The sequence below is a fragment of the Acomys minous genome (assembly GCF_964271855.1).
Source record: "Acomys minous genome assembly, chromosome: 11".
In the NCBI taxonomy this organism is placed as follows: domain Eukaryota; kingdom Metazoa; phylum Chordata; class Mammalia; order Rodentia; family Muridae; genus Acomys; species Acomys minous.
Window position 1 is genome coordinate 57,648,260 of NC_140492.1, and position 20,444 is coordinate 57,668,703.

The 20,444-nt window shown below is 46.7% G+C and overlaps 1 protein-coding gene across 29 annotated transcripts in view; it reads left to right on the top strand.

Moving 5' to 3' along the window:
• Nucleotides 1–20,444, top strand: part of KALRN (kalirin RhoGEF kinase) — a gene marked incomplete at its 3' end in the record, with an annotated part of 605,161 nt that overhangs the window by 509,424 nt on the left and 75,293 nt on the right. The gene's annotated exons all lie outside the window — the stretch shown is intronic.

A 20,444-nucleotide genomic window follows, 5' to 3' on the forward strand; every position in this document is an offset into this window, starting at 1 on the left:
TCTTCCACTATCCAACAATTCCGGTGCTCACGTGGCCTGGTGTAGTCCCTGAGTTAGGGGAATATACAGCGGACGTGTGGCTAGGCCCTTCCTAACCTGTCCTGCTGTCTTGTCTCTTAAAAAGTCTGTCTATAAAAGATGAAGCATAAAAGTTCCCTGAGCAGCCAGGTGTGGGGGCACACACTTTTAATCCTAGCACTTGGGAGGCAGAGGCAGGCGGATCGCTGTGAGTTCAAAGCCAGCCTGGACTACAAAGTGAGTCCAGGACAGTCAAGGCAGCACAGAGAAACCCTGTCTCAAAAAAAAAAAAAAAAAAAAAAAAAAAAAGTTCCCTGACCTTCATACTGGAAAATACTTTTCCTAGCATTTCAAGTAAGGTAAATTTTTTTTTCCAAACCACATCATACATAAGAAATTCCAAGGCCCGGTGTGGTGGCGCATGCCTTTAATCCCAGCATCCTGGAGGCAGAGGCAGGTGGATCTCTGTGAGTTCGAGGCCAGCCTGGTCTACAAAGAGAGTCCAGGACGCCAAGGCTAACACAGAGAAACCCTGTCTTGAAAAACCAAAAGAAAGAGAGAGACAGACAGATAGACAGACAGACAGGCAGAAATTAATTCCAGAAATAACAGATGAATTCCAGGCAAATGTGATAGACACCACATAAAGGAAGTTAAAATTAATGGCAGGCTAGGAAGAATGCTTATAACCTATTTAATGGGTAAAATACTAATCTCTAAAATGCATATAGAAGTCTTATAAATCAGCAAGAAACTAAGCTAGCCATCTAGTAGGGGAAAAAACAGACAAAAATTTATGGAGTAAGACTTTAAAACGGAAATGAACTGCTAGAGATGTAGCTCCCTGGCAGAGGATTTACACTGCATGTGGGAGGCCCTGGGCTCCATCTGTAACAGGAGAAGGAGGGAAAATAAATTAAAAAAAAAAAACCAACACATTTTTTCTTCTTTTGAGACAGGGTTTCTGTCTGTAGCTTTGGTTGTTCTGGAACTCACTCTGTAGACCAGGCTGGTCTCAAACTCAGAGATCCACCTGCCTCTGCCTTCTGAGTACTTGGATTAAAGGTGTGCATCACTACTTCCCAACTTTAAAAAAAATTTATATGTATATTTGTTTTACCTGCATGTATAGCTGTGCACCACATGTGTGCCGTGCCCATGGAGGCCAAAAGAGGTCATCAGATCCCCCGAATCTAGACTTAGAGGCTGTTGTAAACAGCCATGTGCGTACTGGGAATCAAGCCCTGGTCTTAACCAACTGAGCCACCTGCAGCCCTGACAATAAACGTTTGAAAAGATAATATAAATAGGAACCAGAAAGGGGCAAATAAAAAGCAAAGGTTGTTTCTCATCCTTATGCCGGTAGGAGGGTGAATAAAATCTTTGTTCTGAGCTGTTTTGGAGGGCCTCTTGACCGAATATATAAAACACTGAGTCTGCTCAAGCCAGGAGGTCTTGATAGCACAGAGACTGTGCCCCCCGCCCCCCGCCACTGCAGGTGCCGGAAGGGAGGGAGCCATGTCTCTTGGCATCAATACCCTAAAGCTTTCTTTGTCTCTGTTCTTGGGGCCAAAGAGGGTCACCTGGGGTTGCATGCTCAGTTGCTTATTCAATAGCGACATGCTAAAAGTGAATGGTGCCCAGATTGTGTCCACCTCCCTTCCCGCCTTCCCTCCAGCTCAGGTTCCAGCCGTGGCCCCTGGGAGCTGAGTTCTCCACTGTGAGGCAGCCTGAGTTGGCATGAAAGGCAGGATCTGAAGTGATCACTCCCCTGGTCGATAATGGTACCCAAAAATCTGCTTATAATTAATTACATTTTAATCATCCGTCTCTGTGGCTTAAAGGTAAAAGGGGCTGGTGGAGATGATCTGCAGTGGTCCTGGGCTCTGAAACCCAGCAGGATTTATGCTAACCTAAGATCATGCCACTGCTGGGAAGAAGGCCAGCACCCACATCTGAGTTCCTGTGGCTCCTATGACTGCGCTGCATGCATGGGGGTTGGGAGCCTGGGACCTAACTGCCATGTAAAGCCCAGAAAAAGTACCCTGGCAATACTTGGCCCACCTAGGGCCTGAGACTTGGCTATGAGGGTCCATAGATGAATTGATCATCTATATCGAGGCTTGAGATCTAGGTCATTTGCTCCATAATTACACTGTACACACACACACACACACACACACACACACACACACACACACACAGTACAGAGTGAAGATGAAATGGATCTTGTGAAGTGGTAAAGGTTGCGTTACAGAAACTGAATTTTCTTTTCTTTTTCTTCCTGCAATGACTATGCGTTGTTTCTGCAGTGCCCCTACCCCCATGCCCCCCCACCTTTTAAGTCCTCCTATTCATTTAAGGATTTTTATTGATTGTGTCCATTCAGTATTTTCTTTGTAATTTTTATTTTTTAATGTATCAGTGTTGTGTATGTGTGCCTGCCCTCCAGAAGAGGGCACAAGATCTCATTACAGGTGGTTGTGAGCCACCATGTAGTTGCTGGGAATTGAACTCAGGACCTCTGGAAGAGCAGAAGTGCACTTAACCTCTGAGCCATCTCTCCAGCCCCTCATGCAGTATTTTCTAACCTCAAGTCAGAAATGGGTCGTTGATGTTAGGAACTAGAAAAATCTCTCCCTGAGTTTGCAAGTATGGCAGCAACTCCTACGTTCACACAAGTGTGGCGGCAACTCCCACGTTCACACTTGCCACACCTATGGGTCTATTTGTGCATTTGCAGTAGGTAGGGTCTGCTTCTCCATCTGTCACCAGTTGGGACCAGGAGGTTCCGGATGGAACAAGGAACAGCAAATACTGGGGGAGAGAGTTCATCCTCCTGTCACTGCTGTCCCATGGAGAAGGGAGAACCCATCCCAGCAGGCAGCATGGAACACAGCAGGCTTGTGCTGAGGACAAAGGCAAGCTGTCCTATGGGCCCAAGGCCTGTGGTCATTTCTTCATTGCAACACGGTAGTTGTGACATTGTTGCTGCTGTTTATTGTCAAATAGCAGCCTTTCCCTATTGCTTTAAATGTTGTCATCTCAGAGGTAGGGAATACATCTAATTTTAGAGATGAGGAAACTGGGGTTCATAAAGATTAAGAGGACAAGCCAGATCTCAAGTCACAAAATCATCTCACCTTCTGCTTGGCATCAGTTTCCATCCATGTGTGCATCAACAGACACCGGAACTTCCTTTGACTTCACTGAATATTTAGACATATTTACGGAGCACCTGCTATGACACCGTCTTTTCCCCAGTGTGTGTCACAGTGTTTCCATTTGTGTCAGGCTCTCTTGTGGTTGCCGGAAACACAAACATGAAGTAGACAAAGTCACTGACCTTCTAGAGCTTTCGTTCTAGTGACGACTGAAGGATGGCCAAATAATGTACTGTATGTTTTACAGTACATTTGAGAAAATACATTAATAGATAAATTTGAGGGTCAGCAGTGTCAGTGAGTCAGGGAATCACTGTCACAAAAACAGTTGCATACACAGAGAAACGTTCTCTCAAAAAGCAAAAACAAACACCAAAAAAGTTTGCTCACAGATCCCATGAAGAGGGGCATGTCGTACCTGGGGACAGGAAGAGGTTGTGCAGACAGAGAAGGAAGGAGAGAGCTGAAGTCTTTAAGGGACAAGGCAGGAAAATCAGGTTTCTAATTGACCTGTTGAATCACTTTAGCAGGCGCTAGAGTGTGAAAGGCTGTCCCTATCTATCTGGTGCCTGGCCCTGGGGTGACTCACATAGGTGGAGAGCTGTCTGGAGAAGTAAGGCTGATAGAGGAGGTCTGGACCTGGACCTGCACTGGTAACCTTGCTGATGAAAGGCACTGCCTGTCTCGAGGAACGAGCCAGCTCTGAGAGCAGCCCTCTGCCGGATCAGCAAGGCCCCAGATAGCAAAGGGAAGAACAGACATTTGCGAAATAAAGAGATTATATAGTTAGTACAGTTGGCTAGAAGGCAGTCGGTTCCTCAGGGTGAGTGATGGGGAACAGTGGCCTGGAGGGTGGGGCATCAGAGGACGCACCCCGAGAAGAGTGCATTTTAGTACCTAACCAAAGGAAGACAGCCTGCCCTGTGTGGATCTGGGGATGGACAGAGGGATAAGCAAGATCCGAGGTGGAAGCAAAGCTCATCAGCAGTGTCATCAAACACTCCGACATGGCTTCTGCGACAGCAGAAAGAAAGAGGCCAGGTGACAGATGCACAGATGTCAGTCACATGAGCTAGCTAGGACGAGTGAGAAGGCCATATAAGTGTGAGTTCCATATGGAACGTTTTGTCCAGGGACCTGATTTACACATCCTGCTCATGCTTGGTCTTCCATATTCAGTAAGGTGTTTCTTCCTGTGCCCTTCACCCTTTGCCAGAAGAAAAGCTGGTTCTTGGTGCTAAAGTGATTCAAATTCTAAAGAAATTTATCTGACTATACAAGAATTCAAGATTATCAATAAAAACAAATCATATCTCATTGCCTGTGCCAATACTAACCCCATTTAAACCGTGCAGTTGGCTTCTTGACACCCTTAAGGTGAATTCCCAGCGCTTGGCCGTGGCTGACAAAGCTCTCGGTCCAGTGTTTGCCTCTTCATTTCATGCCCCTGCATGAGTAACTGTGCGCCAGCCCCAAGGGCATCCTTCAAGGGACTTAAGGTTCCCCTTAGCAGGAAGCCTCATCCCTCTCTTCACATAGTTAACTCCTTCCTGTCTTTAGGTTAAATACCAGCAGCCTCTCCTTCTGAGGAAGTCACACAAGCCCTCTCCTGCCCATTGAAATTCTCTCAATGTTATTCAGGCTCGGAAGGCTTTCTACTTCCTGTATTCCTTTATTATCTACCTCCATTTGGTCCCCCTCCCCGACTAGAATGCCCTCGGGGATTGCTGTCTACTGCACTATTAGAGCCCACATGGTGAATAGTTCCCGCTATTAGAGCCCACATCGTGAATAGTTCCCGACGCAAAGAAGACACTATAATAAACTGTCGTTGAGTGAACTGGCAGTATCGCAACATCTTCACACATAAAGGGAACTTATCAGTGGAGACAGCATTCATGTAATGGAGGAACCATCACATTGCGCAGAGTCTAGGCAGCATGAACCCTTGGCTTCTACAAAAGCGTGCTCCTATGGAGTGGTCTGGCTGTGTATTGCCTCAGCAGGGTCACCTGTGGTGGAGGACATACTCCACCCAGGTCACTGCTGGGCAGAGGCAACAAAGTTGCAGACCTGTGGCCCAAGACACTTGGTGGTTGATGACAGAGTTTAGGGATCTTTCTGGAAGAATGTCTTCAGCAGACTCCCCACCCTCCATTATTCTCCAGCGCTTGCTTCTGCCTGCCCAGTGTTCAGTTTCTCCTGTGTGCCTCACCTATCGATCCCAAAGGACACCTGAGTTTTGACCTTTGCCCTGAGTAAATAAGTACCTAGCTCTTACCAGCTCATTGGGTACATTGGATGTTTTTCCTGATTAGGAAATGCTCACAAATCTTGGGAACTGGCTCTTGGCTACAGAACAAGGTGTCAGCTTATCTCACCTGCCCCAAGGACAATAGATGCCTGATAGGGCAGTGTCTAGTCCTACGCATAATCGGGATGTGCCCTTCCCAGAGTCTGCTGGTGTCTTCCCAATCTAAGCTCAGCTCTCCTTGTGCCCACGGCTTATTATTTGCTAGGACAGGTCGGTAGTTGGTCCACTGTCTACACTCAGAGCCAGTTGTGAGCCTCTAAGGCTCTTGCCAGTCTGCCCTCTCACACTTCCCTGCCATTTCTCCTGCCTTTCACACCTCAGTTCAACCTGGGGGAACAGAAATGAGCCACTGCCCGCTAGTAACTACGATGCTGCGTCTGTTGTTCAGCCAGTGGCTTTTTCAGTGAGTCTGTTCTGCTCAAGACTCAAGAGCATCCGCTGCTCCTAATCCTGAGGCTCCTCCCATGTTTATTAGTAACAGGGGTAGTTAACTGATCCAGCCAGGACTCTGTGCCTTCCACAAAAGGTCCAGCACCCATTTCTTTTCTTCGTTTTCTTCACCTCCTCCCCACCTCCTCTTCTTCTTCCTCCTCCTCCTTCTGTTTTTTGAGGCAGGGTTTCTCTGTGTAGCTCTGGCTATTTTGTACACCAGGCTAGCCTCGAACTCACAGATCTGTCTGCCTCTGCCTCCCAGCCCTGGGATTAAAGGTGTATGTCACCATTACCTGACTAACCCAACATCATTTTCAATGACAGTTTCAAGATCTCCAGAAGAGGTGTATGGCTCAGAAACTTACCCAAAGGCTGAAGACCCAATTATGAGTAGCATCTTAAAGCAAAACTTGCAAATTTTTAATAAAATCTAGTTGGGGGAATTAGTAGGAAGGCGCGAAGGCAGCTATGAGCAAAGTACATGATCTGCATGTATGAAAATGTCATAATGAAACCTACCATTTTGTAAGCTCATTAAAATTATTAATTTTTAAGGAAATCTAGTTCAGCTTTTAGTGTAATTACAACTTTTATATGTTTTTACTGTCTTCAGTGAAGGAGTAAATTACACTCCTTTTTGTGACCGGGGAACTGTCTCATGAGTGGAGTTGAGTATGTTATGTTACATAGTAGTTATGCTCAAACATCACATGTATCTAATTTGTCATGTAGGTGCCCTAGGTTAGGCAAGGCAGGCTCCAGGAGTGCGCCATTTAAGCTGATGGGTTAGAATGCAATGGCAGTGACAGATACCCCTTCAACCAGAGGACCCAAGTTAACATCCATAGAAGAGCCAAATCCACACAGCATGCCTCTGATGCAGTGTATGTTGAGGCTACCGCTGTATAATGTACACCCTAAACCCAAACATGAGGAAACACCTGTCAAACCCAAAGCGAGAGGCATTCAGTAACATCGCTGCTTTATCCTCATAAAAAGGTCAAATATCAGATCATGATACCTTGCCTGTCCTGTCCGTAAAGGACATTAGGGCAATTGGTGACATCTGAGTAGAGAGCATGCTAGCATCCCGTTTTGTTCACTGTGCTATGATTATATAAGAAAACAGCTTCATGCTGGGTGTGGTGGTGCACGCCTTTAATCCCATCACTCAGGAGGCAGAGGTAGGCAGATCACTGTGAGTTCGAGGCCAGCCTGGTCTACAAAGTGAGTCCAGGACAGCCAAGGCTGCACAGAGAAACCCTGTCTGGAAAAAACAAACAATCAAACAAAACAAAACAAAAATTGAAGTATTTGGAAATAAAGGGAGATCTGTGTAGCTCACACTGAGGTCAGAATGGGAGTGGGGGATGGGTGTAGAGATTCTCTGGTCTTATAGCTTTTCTCCAAATCTGAAATGATGTCAGAGTAAAAGATTTTAAAGAACCGCTGCTGCCGGGATCAGAGTTTTGGATCCCAGCCCCTGCCGGGCAGGCAGTAGACTCTCCTAGCTATGTTTGGTTTAGCGTTGGCTCTGAGCTCCCAGGAGTAAGGAGGCAGGGACAGGCGCAGGGGCCCTGGGGAGTGAGGAGGCAGGGACAGGCCCAGGGGTCCTGGTGTGTAAGGAGCACTGTGCTGAGGAGTGCAGAAGGAAGCTACTTTTCTCCAAGCCCAGGGAAGGACTGAGCGCTTGAGGAGTGTGGCAGAAGTCAAGACCGTGGGCTCTCCAATTAGGAGAAGCCATGAGAGTCCGAACCTTTACATACCTTCCCCCCTACTTACACACACACACACACACACACACATGCACAGAAAGAGAGAGAGAAAGAGGGAGGGAGGGAGGGAGGGAGGGAGAGAGAGAGACAGAGAGAGAGAGAGAGAGAGAGAGAGAGAGAGAGAGAGAGAGAGAGATGAACAGGCAGTTGTTAACCTTCAACCAGCTACATTTTCCACCAAGTGGGCAGTTTCCTCCTTGTCATTCTGTTTCCTAGGAGAATTTCCACTTCAGCATTTCAGTTAAGCAGCTCTTAATGTCAGTCCTAAGCTTTTCAGTCACCCTTCATAACTCCTTCCCCGCCCCTGCAGAGAAACCTCTGGAAGTTACTCTGAGCAAGGTTACTACAAAGGGCATGTTATCACCCAAATCCAGGCCAGCTTCCCACTGGCTTATGGGTAGGCTTTCATGTGGTAGCACATCAGCTTAAAATAACAGGACTATAACTTAGCTCTTACTTGGGCCTTCGCAACAGGTTTTGAATGTGACCAGCAACTCTGATGTCAGGACACCGTCCTCAGAAGTCTGATTCACGTTTGTATCCTAGACTTGAAGGGGGTGATAGCCGAGATCCAAGGCGGCCACACTGAGTCTGGGGACGTGGGAATAGTAATTTGCTAAGTGCTGTGTTCCCTCTGGAGTCAGCACTTGCACTGGTATACTAAAGCTTCTGAGAGTCCCACAGTAAAGAAGAGAGTAACTTAATTTAGCTTGTCTTTAAAAGGGCGATACCTTGGACATCTTACGGAACACAGGAAACAGAAGTCTGTGTCGATAGCTACATTGCTAAGTCTGAGAGTCGGGGACCTCACTGACAGTGACTTCTTCTTAGAGGTCTTTGGTCCTAAAAATACTCACACTCCAATGATGTATCTTTTTTTTTTTTTTTTTTGCCAGTCACTATTCATCACTGGCCATGTAATGACTAAAGTATCTGGGTTCAGGGTGCAAATATGGATAATACCTCTGTCCTGAGGGTGTTCCTCGGCAAGGCGAAATGTGCAAACTAGCACTTAGCAGTGCCTGAGGAATGGCAGAGATGTGCTAGCAGAGAAAGGAACAATGGTGAGTCTAAATTGTCCAGGAGTCCTGGATCAGCTTCAGGTGAGTGGACAGCTAACGGGTGAGGTGAGCCAGGAGAAGTATAGCATGGTTGGTACTTGGGCACTTGGACCAGAGTGGAAGCTTCATATGGAATAGTGATTTTCAAACTTGAGATGATCCCCAAATCCCGTGGCAAGCCACCCCTGTAGCTTCTGACCTACCAGCTCCACAACCCGAGACTTTCCATCTCTGCTCAGTTCCTCGGAGATATTGATAAAACTTGCCTAAAGATCATAGTTTTTTGAGAATCCTGCTCTTTCCAGTTCCCCAGGTGCTCAAGGGGCTGAAAGGATGCCCTCTAGCACAACCAAGTAGCTGAAATGACAGGCTGACAAGTGGGTCTCCGTCATCAGGCTTGGAGGAGTGGCTGAACAAGGCGCTGTGGTTGCCATAGTAACGGAGTTGCGTCCAATCGATGTAGAGAGGCCGTTTGGAGGCTGTCATGGAGTTGACCCAACTGGAGTGAATGATCTGACAGAGAGCAACAACAGAGGGAATGGAAGGAAGGTGCTAGTGCAGAACTCCTTGTGAAGAGCCCGTGATGGGAGAGACTGAGTCAGCCTTGACAAGCAATGGGATGCAGTCATGTGTGTCATGTGATGTGACAGGGTTAAACCTGGTCATGCACACGCTATCCATGAAGAAGAAGGGAAGGCGTTGCTGTGTGAGTCAGTAGGATAAGCCGCTTGCCGAGCTAATGTCCTGGTTTGTGTGAAGGCTTAAGATGGACTCAGGAGCGACCCTGTTTCACCAGGGAGATCCTGCTCCCCTGTCAGGTGTGCAGCTTGGAGAGGTGGTAGATGGAGAAAGGAACCCCGATGAGGGCCCCCCCCCATCCTTGGAGCTTGGCTGGTGTTGTCATGGGGTGACCCTCGTTAGGCTCTTTGGAGAGCCCACCTCATCTCCTATTTACCCACTGACTCTTATTATCCTACCAATACCTGCAAGTACAAACCACGATGTTGTCTTTGAGTAAGTTTTGTTGTATAGTTTTCAGATGCAGGACATGACTGTGTGGGACACATAAATGGTTACAATGTAAAGTGTAAAGTAGCTACTGTGACAAAGCAGAGCAGTGTAACCACCCTGTCAGAGTCACCCTCTTTTTTTATGGCAAGGACAACCCAAATGTACTCGCTCAGCAGCAGTTTTGTTAGTGCTAATCCTCACGTTGTGCATTAGACCTCTAGACTTGTTCACCGCATATCTGCCTCTTCACAGCCCTTCACCTACATCTCTTTCCTTCCTCAGTCTTGCTCTGCACACCGGGTAGCTATTGTTCTATTATCTTTAAGTAACATATTTGCACCCACCCCCAACTCACATCTTTTTAAGGATTTCACATTTAAGTAATATCATAGAATCCTCTTTTGTGTCTGGCTTACTTAATTGAGTGTAATGTCCTTCAGGTTCATTCATGGGACAAATAGGAAAATCTCCTTTTTAAAGACTGAATAATATAGGTAACTATATACATGATATGTGTGCATTTTGTACATTTGTCAGAAAACAGTTTTCCTATCTTGATTGCTGTAAACATTATTACCAGGAACACTGGGATACAGATGCATTTATAAGGTTGTAATCTCATTTCCCCAGATCTCGTTAGCCCTAGAAGAGAGTTTTTGGGGTCGTGGGAGACTGCTCCAGAACTGCTTGCTAGGCTGTATGGTATTTTGTTGTTGTGTTTTGTTCAGTTGGTTTTTTCCCCTGCGACAAGGCTTCGATGTATAGCCTTGGCTATCCTAGACTCACTTTGTAGGCCAGGCTGGCCTCGAACTCACAAAGATTCACCTGTCTCTGCCTCCCCAAGCGCTGGGATCACAGGCGTGTGCCATTATGCCCAGCTCTTGTTCAGATTTTTAAAAATAAAATCATAGACTGGAGAGATGGCTCAGTGGTTAAAAGCAGTGGCTATTCTTCCAAAGGTCCTAAGTTCAATTCCCAGCACCCACATGGTGGCTCGTAAAATAAAGTCTTGCTGTTTATCCTACACCAGCCTGAAATTCACGGTCCCTGAGAGCTGGGGTTATAGGTGTACAACCTTGACACCTCCAGCTCTGCTTCTTAAGAACCTCCTGTTGTCTTGTGCACCCTAGCACTCCTTCTAGGGAATGCAAGATGATACCACATAGAGCCGTGGTTCTCAACCCTCCTAATACTGCTGCCCTTTAATACAGTTCTTTCTTCATGGTGTGGTGACCCCTCCCCCGAACCATCAAATTATTTTTGTTGCTATTTTATAACTGTAATTGTGCTACTGTTATAAATCATAATGTAAATATCTGATATGCAGAGTATCTGATATGTGACCCCCAAAAAGGTTGTGACCCACAGGTTGAGAACCACTGACGTAGAGAAAGAAAAATTTTAAGCATGAAAGGCTCTTGCTAATACAGTACGTCCTTTCTTAGGTCAGAATTGAATTTGCACCGTGTTCATTTATTGGCTCATCTTAGCAATTCCTAGACTTTGAGGCAGTCTGGAAGGGGTGTGTGTTCCCTCGCCAGGGTGTGTGGCCAGATCCAGGAGAAGGAGATGGGTGCAGAGGTTGAATTGACGTCCAGAATATTTACCTTTGGGGAACAGCAGAACTGTTTTCACAGGTGTCTACCAGATAAGACGGGACAAGCTTTGAAAAGCTGCCATTGGTCAGTAGAGACCAGAGGGCGTTCTAGCCCTCAACTTACAAAGGCAACCAGATGATGTCGCAATGAAAAGGAATTGGTACAGCAACATGAGCACACCTTAAATTGTAGGACCATAAGTGTCTGGGGAAGTGTTTCCTCTCTCCGATCCTGACTCAGAAATGATACAAAGAACTGAGGCCACGGAGACCCTGACAACAAAAACTGGGAACTTTATCATTGTGCCTTCTGCTTCTGGTGGCGTCTTGGAAGGAGCTAAATCGTGGGACGAAGGCTAAAGTGATGGGTGGACATAGTCAGCAATACTGAGGGGAACCTGGACCGAGTTGGGACAGAGACTCCCATGTAGATGGAACCAGGGGTGTTGGTTCTTCCTTTCTAGGAAGACTGGCTGGCAAAGACTGCCCCGTGAAGAGCTGACAGTACAAAGGGCTGTGGAGGTAGAAGGATGCTTGTCCTGTGTGGGTACATTTCTATTCAGAATCATTTCTGTGGCTCGGATCTGCAGCACAGGGCAAAAGAAGGGGTCACTGAATGGAAGTGAATTAAGACAAGCCCAAGACCAAGGCTTCAGGGTCCAGGGTGGCCCACGATTTTGTGCTTCAATGAGAAAAATCAGACACCAATGCTAACTAAGTGTAGAGGAATTGAGATATACATTTATAAAGATGCCAGGTCTCAGTAAGGAGTGGTGGGCTGGCAGAGGACTTACTGGAGAAGAGATTCTAGAAGCTGGGACCAGGACTTTGGGGCTTTCATTGTGTGTTAGAGACTTGGTAATGACCAAGAAAGGGTACAGGGAATATCCTGTGCCATCCCGAGCTTGCCAGGTTCAGGCTGAAATGCACTGGGAGTGACTGCAGAGGCAGCCAGTGCCCATCAGTGAGAAGCCAGCCTTCCTCTCTCGCCTTCAGTCCCCACGGCTGGCTCTGTTGCAGCTTTCTTCACTTTCTTCATTTCTGCATTTTCTAAAGCAGCCTAGGCACCATGATGCCAACCAGATGGTTTGCTGGGAAGCCAGCCACACCAGGAACTGGTGGTACACAGCCTCAGGACCTCCACTGAATACATAACTAGGGGTTTGGTTTTGACGAACATTCTCCCTAAAAGGCCTGACAGGCTCATTATCCTAGCGCGTATTCATACTAACTATAGGTCTGTGTTGCACAGGCTCACAAATATATATATGTACTTATCACCCAAAGAATTCTTATTCTCCCCATCATATACCCTGCCCTAGATACACATTCCTGTATAAAAACTACTAAGTGAGAAAAGAAAAGGAAAATACTAAGTAAGCTCCTTCTGGAAAGACAGAGAAAGCAGGGATGTACATACCTTCTGCAGGTGAGTGTACTGACATACTGGCCTTGCAGCTCAAAGCATGGAAAGCAATAAGCCAGATTTAAAACTATGTCTGTAGGAGGATAAAGGACCTTTCTGTGAACACGTCATGATGTTAAGCATATCTGGGGTCTTCTTTGTTAGCCACTGGAGGCAAGGTTTCCCTAATTCTTAAAGACCTAGTGACCATTTAGGTCAGTGGTCCTTGACATTCCTAATGTTGCGGCCCTTCAGTACAGCTCCTCATGTTGTGGTGACCCTCACACCTTTAGCCTTTAACACTTTAACACTTTTAACACTTGTGAGGCAGAGGCAGGTGAGTCTCTTAAGTTTGAGGCCAGCTTATTCTACATAGTGAATTCCAGGCCAGCCAAGCTATACACTAAGACCCTAACTTTAAAAAAAAAACAAAAAACAAAAAAACACCTAGATCCTGTGTGCTTTAACAGTCACATCATACATTATATGGAAGCATGATGTTGGTGTGATTGAATGCGGTCCCTGAACTGTAGAAGAATGGACTAAAAACTAGTTTTCCAAGCTTGAGAGGTGCCTTGCAAGGCAACGTAGATGATCCTCTGGCAGTCACCTCACACAAACACAGACTCTGATACCTACTTGCCACTATTCAGTATACAACTCCTAAAAATCATTGGAATCTCCAAAGTAGTGGTCCTTAGGGTGCTAATGATTGACTGGTGGCTGGCACCCCTTCCCAGTGGATGCAGTTTACCCAGATACCATGGCAGGATTACAGAGTTGAGACTGTCAGCTTCACCCACAACTTTTGAAGAGAGTAGAGGAGCTAAAGGTTATGTTGGCCAGCAGTTTCGTCAGCCATGCCGATGTAACGAAGATTCTCCAAAAACTCTGAAAGAGAGCAGAGTTCAGAACCTTTGGGTGGCCCAATTCAAGCAAGTGCCTGGGAGGTCTAAAGAGAGCCGGAAGTGCACCTTTAGTGCCCTAGAATCTCTGTGTCTTTCGATAGATCTTTTGTAATAAACCAGTAAGCACTGTTTCTCTGAGTTCCGAGAGCCATTGGTGTAAGTTAATCAAGCCCAAAAAGGAGGCTGTGGGCTGGGCAAGATGGCGAACGCCATTAATTACAGCGCTAGGGAGGCAGAGGCAGGCAGATCTCTGGGTTCCAGGCCAGCCTAGTCTACAGAGTGAGTTCCAGGACAGCCAGCACTATACAGAGAAACTGTCTTAAAAAAACAAGCAAGCAAAGAAATAAACAAACAAAGAGGGGGCTGTGGGAACCTCAGTCTGTGGCCAGCTGGCGAAGCATAGGTAAAACAACCTGGGGCTTGTGACTGGCATCTGAGGTGACAGTGGAGAGCAGGACTTGGGACTGAGCCGTCAACCAGTGGGACCTAAAGCCTTCTCGGGCTGACAGTGCCAGGTTGACTTGAATTAGGGACACCTATCTGGTTCCACTGAGGACTGGCTGCTGGTGTGGTGTGTAAGAAACAACTGTGTGAGTCTGGTGTGAGAAACGTCTTTGGAAGAGAGAGGTGGGGTTTGTTCTTTTCAGGCTTGTGTTCCTGGGGGTGCAGCCTAGCCTTTCAAGACACCATTTTGATCCTTGGAGACACTAACAACTAGTAGAACTGTCTTCCCTTTCGACCCAGGACATGTAGTCCTTTACCTGCCATTGAAGAGCATGGAAATGAAGCTATATCCGTATTTTGTGCTTGGGAAATCAGAGACAGCAGCCCTGTGGATACAGCCAACTCTTGCAGTCCTAAGGGAGCATACTGTGACGGCTGGCACAGTATAGCTCCCTTCAGAAACCCCCTAAAACCTTCACAGCAGGCCGGTGAAGGCATAACTTTTCTTCAGCTATAACATAAAAGTAGAAGAAGTCTGAATAGAAGCTTCCTCAGTGGGTGGCTGAGTTTCAAACTGAGCAGTATGAGGTGTAGCACATCTCTCCCATATTCTGCTAGCGAAGGGGAAAATGGTGTCTGACGAAACTCAGACAGCTGAGTGAGCAAGCTGTCCTGGCTTTTCCCAGATTTCATCTCCAGGGGAGCAGACAGCATTCCCTTCAGAGCTGAGCTGCCAGACTCATGCTGCACAGTGACTAAAACACCTGGAATGACAGAGCCCTGGCCCCAGGGGGACACTGACAACAGGGGCAGGTTTAATCTAACTAATTAAACATCTGAGTCCCTGACCTCAGGTTGCTCACCTGCCCTATCCTGCGCCCATCAGAAGCTCCTGTTCTGAGGGAGGTACTTGTCATCGCTAGGGAGTGACCTGTGCGCTAAAACTTACATGTTCTGAGCCAGGAAGATTTTCAAGTTGCAAAATGATACCTATATTATGGTTATATAAAATACAAATAAGACCACTTTGCATATAAAGGAAATGGCATGGGTGTCAATGAGGCATACCCACCTCAGAGTTGACATTTACTCAGGATGGGGAGGAAGAATGTGAGATTGCAAAAATGAGTAGCCACCTTCAGCTATATCTGAAGCCTTTTCATTTTTAATAAACAGCTGAAGCAAAGATGGCAAAATGTGCACATTTATCACAACTACATGATAAGTAAATAGATGTCTTTTTTTTTTCCTGTATTTTTCTTAAAGATATTTCGCTGGGTGGTGGTGGTACACGCCTTTAATCTCAGCGCCCAGGGAGGTAGAAGTAGGCGGATTTCTGTGAGTTAATTGGGGGCCAGCCTGGTCTACACAGCAAGTTCCAGGAGATCCAGAGCTACACAGAGAAACCCTGTCTTGAAAGAACAGAACAAATTATATAGTAAAAAAATTTGTCTCAGGAAATTAGCTGTTGTTTTTAATCTTGTCAGCAAGTTGCAGACAGCTGACTATCCAGATGTCTCATCTCCTACAGTGTGCACAGGTCCCAGTCACTTGGAACCTGTCCTCAGGACAGGCAGCTCCTAACCTCCCAGTGACGAGCATGCCCTGATCCAGTGCCTGGGACAGCCAAGGGGATACCTGGGCTCTCCATACCTGGCCTCTCCTCCTGGTTTTGTGACTAGTTTTTGATAGTGGCTTTGTAGCTTGACAATGTACAATTACTGGGTAAATTTAAAGATGGTTTTCAGACATCTGAAACTGTATCACTTATACAGTGCATGGTTGCAAGAACAGACTAGCGACTGCATAGTCCTTGGTACCATAAGTATGGAGGCTGAAGGAATACACGGGGCGTGTCCACAGAGATAAAAGATTAACGGTATCTGCTACAAAGTCAAGTCTAGATCTGGAGTTTGATTCTACCACTGGATTACAGGCCTTGGTTTGCTGAAGCACTCTCTGATTTCCTGTTTCCTAACATGGGAATCGCAGTGTGTATTACCTTCCTCAGCTATGACGGCTGGGTGAGAAACGGCCATGTTATTGTTGTCGTTGATGCAAAGCTGCCGCGGAACTCTTCTGTTGGGAACACACTTCACCAGTGCAGCCATTTTACAGAGATGCTGCGGGCCTGGTAGCCCTGAAGAGGCAGCTAACTAGGCAGCTGTTTCTTGCCCAAGGGACTCCAAATTCTTTTACAACCAGACATTTAAAGTGCCTTAGGCAGGCCTGGAGAGATGGCTCAGCGGTTAAGGACTCTGACTGCTCTTCTGGAGGACCTGGGTTCAAATCCCAGTACTCACATGGCAGCTCACAACTGTCTGTAACTCCGATCTGACACTCTCATATAGACACACATGCAGACAAAACACCAATGCGCATAAAATAAAGGTAAATTTAAAAAATAATACGTTTGATAAAGTGACTTAGACCAGGTAAGGTAGTGCTCACAGACAGACAGATCTCTGTGAGTTCGAGGCCACCTAGGACTACAGAGTAAAGATGAAGCCAGGCAAGACTACATAATGAGACTCTGTCTCCCCCATCCATCTGCATCCCCCCCAAAAGTGATTTGAACATGGCTCTGTCTTACAATACAGTATTGGCTAGGCGACGACTCAGAGTGCTCCTGACTCGGGTTCCCATCGCTCAGACCGCCGTTAAGTGACTCCAGTTGTTTACCTAGAACAATATTCTGGACTTTTCGTTTTCTACTATCTCGTACCTTTGCCATTGCTTCCCACTGAAGGTATAAGAAGCAGCTATCAGTAGCAGCAGGGGGAAGAAGCAATGGCCACTCCTAACATCAAAGCCAGGCGTGGTTTACCCTGGCACATCATCTACTGTGCTTGGTAACTGAGGCGCAGTTTATGTGGTCGAGACTCTCACTTTGCTGACACAACATATGCTATAAATCTGGGTTTTGAAAACTTGGAGTCTGTTGCAGCCCTGGGGCTCAGAATGCGGAGGGCCTGCCACTTATTAGCATGGAGGCCCTGTTTCTCTCAGCGCTACTGCAGATGCTTATCACCCGCCCCAGACCCTTGAGAAATAATGTCAATACACGCCAGACCGAGGCCAGTCAGGAATTTTCTGAGATAAGATTACACCTTTGTCCTTAAGGAGGTCCCAGCAAATCCCCAGATGTTCAGTGAGCGGCCCTGTAGGTTCCTCTTCATACCAGGGAGTCTTAGGGCCTCCATGTTTGTACTTCTAAACACAGATACTCTGCTGCTGCCTTCCAAAGCATGCGCAAAGCCCCCAACAGTCTCTGAGAAAGGCCAAGGCCCAGCGAGCCCAGCATGGAGTTCAGAGTATCGGCCCCTGGGAGATGCTGGAGATCTCTTTCTCTCTGTCTGTCTGTCTGTCTGTCTGTCTGTCTGTCTGTCTGTCTGTCTGTCTCTCTCTCTCTCTCTCTCTCTCTCTCTCTCTCTCTCTCTCTCTCTCTCTCTCTCTCTCGGCAAGTGCATTTGTTAACATTGGCTTCACCTAAGCTTGAGGACTTCCCAGGCTAGATGAGATCCCTTGTCTAGGGCAGAGTCACACAGAAAAATGACAGTCTCCAAGTAGGTGTGGAAAGCCACCAGGGTACCATTTAAATACCCAGTCATCTGCCTGGTTTAAATACCAGTATACAGGGGCTGGAGAGATGGCTCAGAGGTTAAGAGCACCGCCTGCTTTTCCAAAGGTCCTGAGTCCAATTCCCAGGAACCACATGGTGGCTCACAACCATCTACAATGAGATCTGGTGCCCTCTCTGGTGTGCAGGTGTACATGCAAACAGAACACTGTATACATAGTAATAAATAAATCTTTTTTTTTTAAATACCAGTATGCAAACTGGCGGCCATGGGGTTGGAGTGGGGACCAGCTATCTCAGGACCTTGGGCGTGAAGAGCATTCATGACACATTCACCGTTAATCTAACACTAACACTATCAGTGTCATATTCCCTGGCCAGGGCACAGCCCTCATAGAACCGTCTAGATTCCAATCCCTTCTTCCCAAGATAGTTATCTAGAGCTGCCAGATGAATCTGAAAGACAAACATTAGCCTTTTTCTGTCACATCGTTTCCCACCAGAATCTCTATTATAATAAAGTTCGCATTCCGGCTTATTATCTAATGCCTTCACAAATGTTTCCTTCCACCCAGTTTCTCTGCCCATTGACCTGATTCCCTTCAGAGGACCTACCTTGGGCTAGATAACTTCTTTTACATTCCCCTGACTGTGTTTGGCCTTGCTATCCTACCATTTAGGAATGCCCCCTCCCCAAAACATCTCTCCCCTTAAACCTTCCCAGGCGAGTCCCTCCTCCACAGTTATGACCTTCCTCTGAACTCACTTATCAGGAGAGTCTGTCCATACCAGCCTGCTGGCAATTAATCACGCACTGCTCTGTGGAAATATCTTTATCTTCTCTGCTCCGTCTTGCTGTTCTATTCTTTTCTCTCTCCCCACTTCCCTCTGCTGTTGTACGCATGGATATGGGTATATAGCTAGCCAGGGATAAATGAAAGTGCAGCCTGCATCTTATATTTCTAGAGTTCACTCTCTACTACACTCCCCATGACATTGTTGCCGGTTAGTAATTCTTGCCTGGCACTTGACTTGCGTGCCAACATGCTGGTGTTGCTGTACAACTCCTAGAAGTCTCGGGACCCTAGTTATCTCAACATGAATGGAACCAAAACAGTGCCATTGAGCAGTGGGAGCTAGAACAACACCTGAAGCAGACTGTAAATGCTTGACTTTTACCGTATTTTCTGGCGTATAAGATGACTTTTTAACCTCCCCCCCCAAAAAAATTTGTGCAAAAGTCGGGGGTTGTCTTATATGCTGGGTACTTAACCTGCTGCACTGCCGCACAGGGTGTGCATTGGAAGAGAGGTAGTCTTGTATGCGAGTGTATTCCAAACTATATTTTAACTGGAAAAGTTGGGGGTTGTCTTATATGCCCAGTTATCTTACACACTGGAAAATGCGGTAGTTAGTCAGATATTTTGTAGGCTAAACTCTACATGTAATGCTGACCTCCTCAAAATATTAGAGGGTATTCAGATGTCAGGAATTGGAGGAATTAAATAAGCATGATCTTACATGCTTCTCCTGCACTGTGCTTTCTCTAGCTGTCCGCTCCGACAGTGGGCTTCCCTGGGTTTGCTTTGCCTGTAGGCAATGGGAACTGATATACTGGGCATGGACAGGCATGAAGGGCTAGTAGCATAGTTTATTGCTCAAGTCTGTCTGAACAGCATGCAGATCTCACCCTATCCTAAGAGCTGTATGTCCTTGGGCAAATTAATTGATGTCTCTAAATCAGCCATTTCCTCTTCCGTGAAATGAAGATAATAAGGCAACGCCCCCCAACCCCTGTGCTCCCATAGTGTTGTCAGAGAGTGAAGTAAGACGGTCCGTGTAAAATGCTTAGGCTATTCTCACTTCATTAAAGCATCAAGATAGTCGACAAATGCCCTAACAACTTACAGACAATATGCTGATTTCTCCTATTTAAAAGAACAGAACAAACTCTCTTGATCTCCAATCATTGTCCCTTTAAAACAAAACAAAAATTCCCTGTGCTCCCTGTTGCCTTCCTCTCTCCCATTCTCTGCCTCTCTGTGTAATCAGGCTTGGCCCCTCCATCGCACGACAGCTGCTTTTTTGCGAAGTCACCAGTGACGTCTTTGTAGCTAAGTTAAAGACTTAATTCTTTGGTCAGTACTCTTGACCTACCAAGGAGTGTTTGACACAGCTGTCATCTCCTTCCTCCGTGCAAATGCTTTTCCACGTGCAGCCCCCATGCCCGTTTACTACTGTCGCTCCCCTGCCTCTCTGTCATTTTCTTTGCCTTCTCATCCTCCTGCTTCTTGCTGAGTCTCCCGACTTCTCCCTTTCCCGTACCCATGCCCCTTGGTGTTTTCACTCATGGCTTCCAGCACCTTCTCTTCACTGACGACCTCCGTCACCTCCAGCGCACCTGAGCTTCCTCCCCTGAGCTCCAGCGGCCCAGTTAGCTTGTTTGCTACTATCTACCTAACAGCATTTCTGAAGATGCCTACAACCGACCTGCTTTCAGTCTACTCTCACAGCCACAATTCCCGTCCTCTGATGTCACCCTAACAGTTGTTCTGGGCAAGACGGAAGTTAGCTCTTGTGTGTACCTGGAATGGCACTGGGCAGTGGTGCTGCACGCCTTTAATCCCAGCCCTTGGAGGGAGAGGCAGGCGGATCTCTGTGGGTTCCAGGCCAGCCTGATCTACAAAGCAAGTCCAGACAGTCAAGGCTACACAGAGAGACCCTGTCTCAAAATA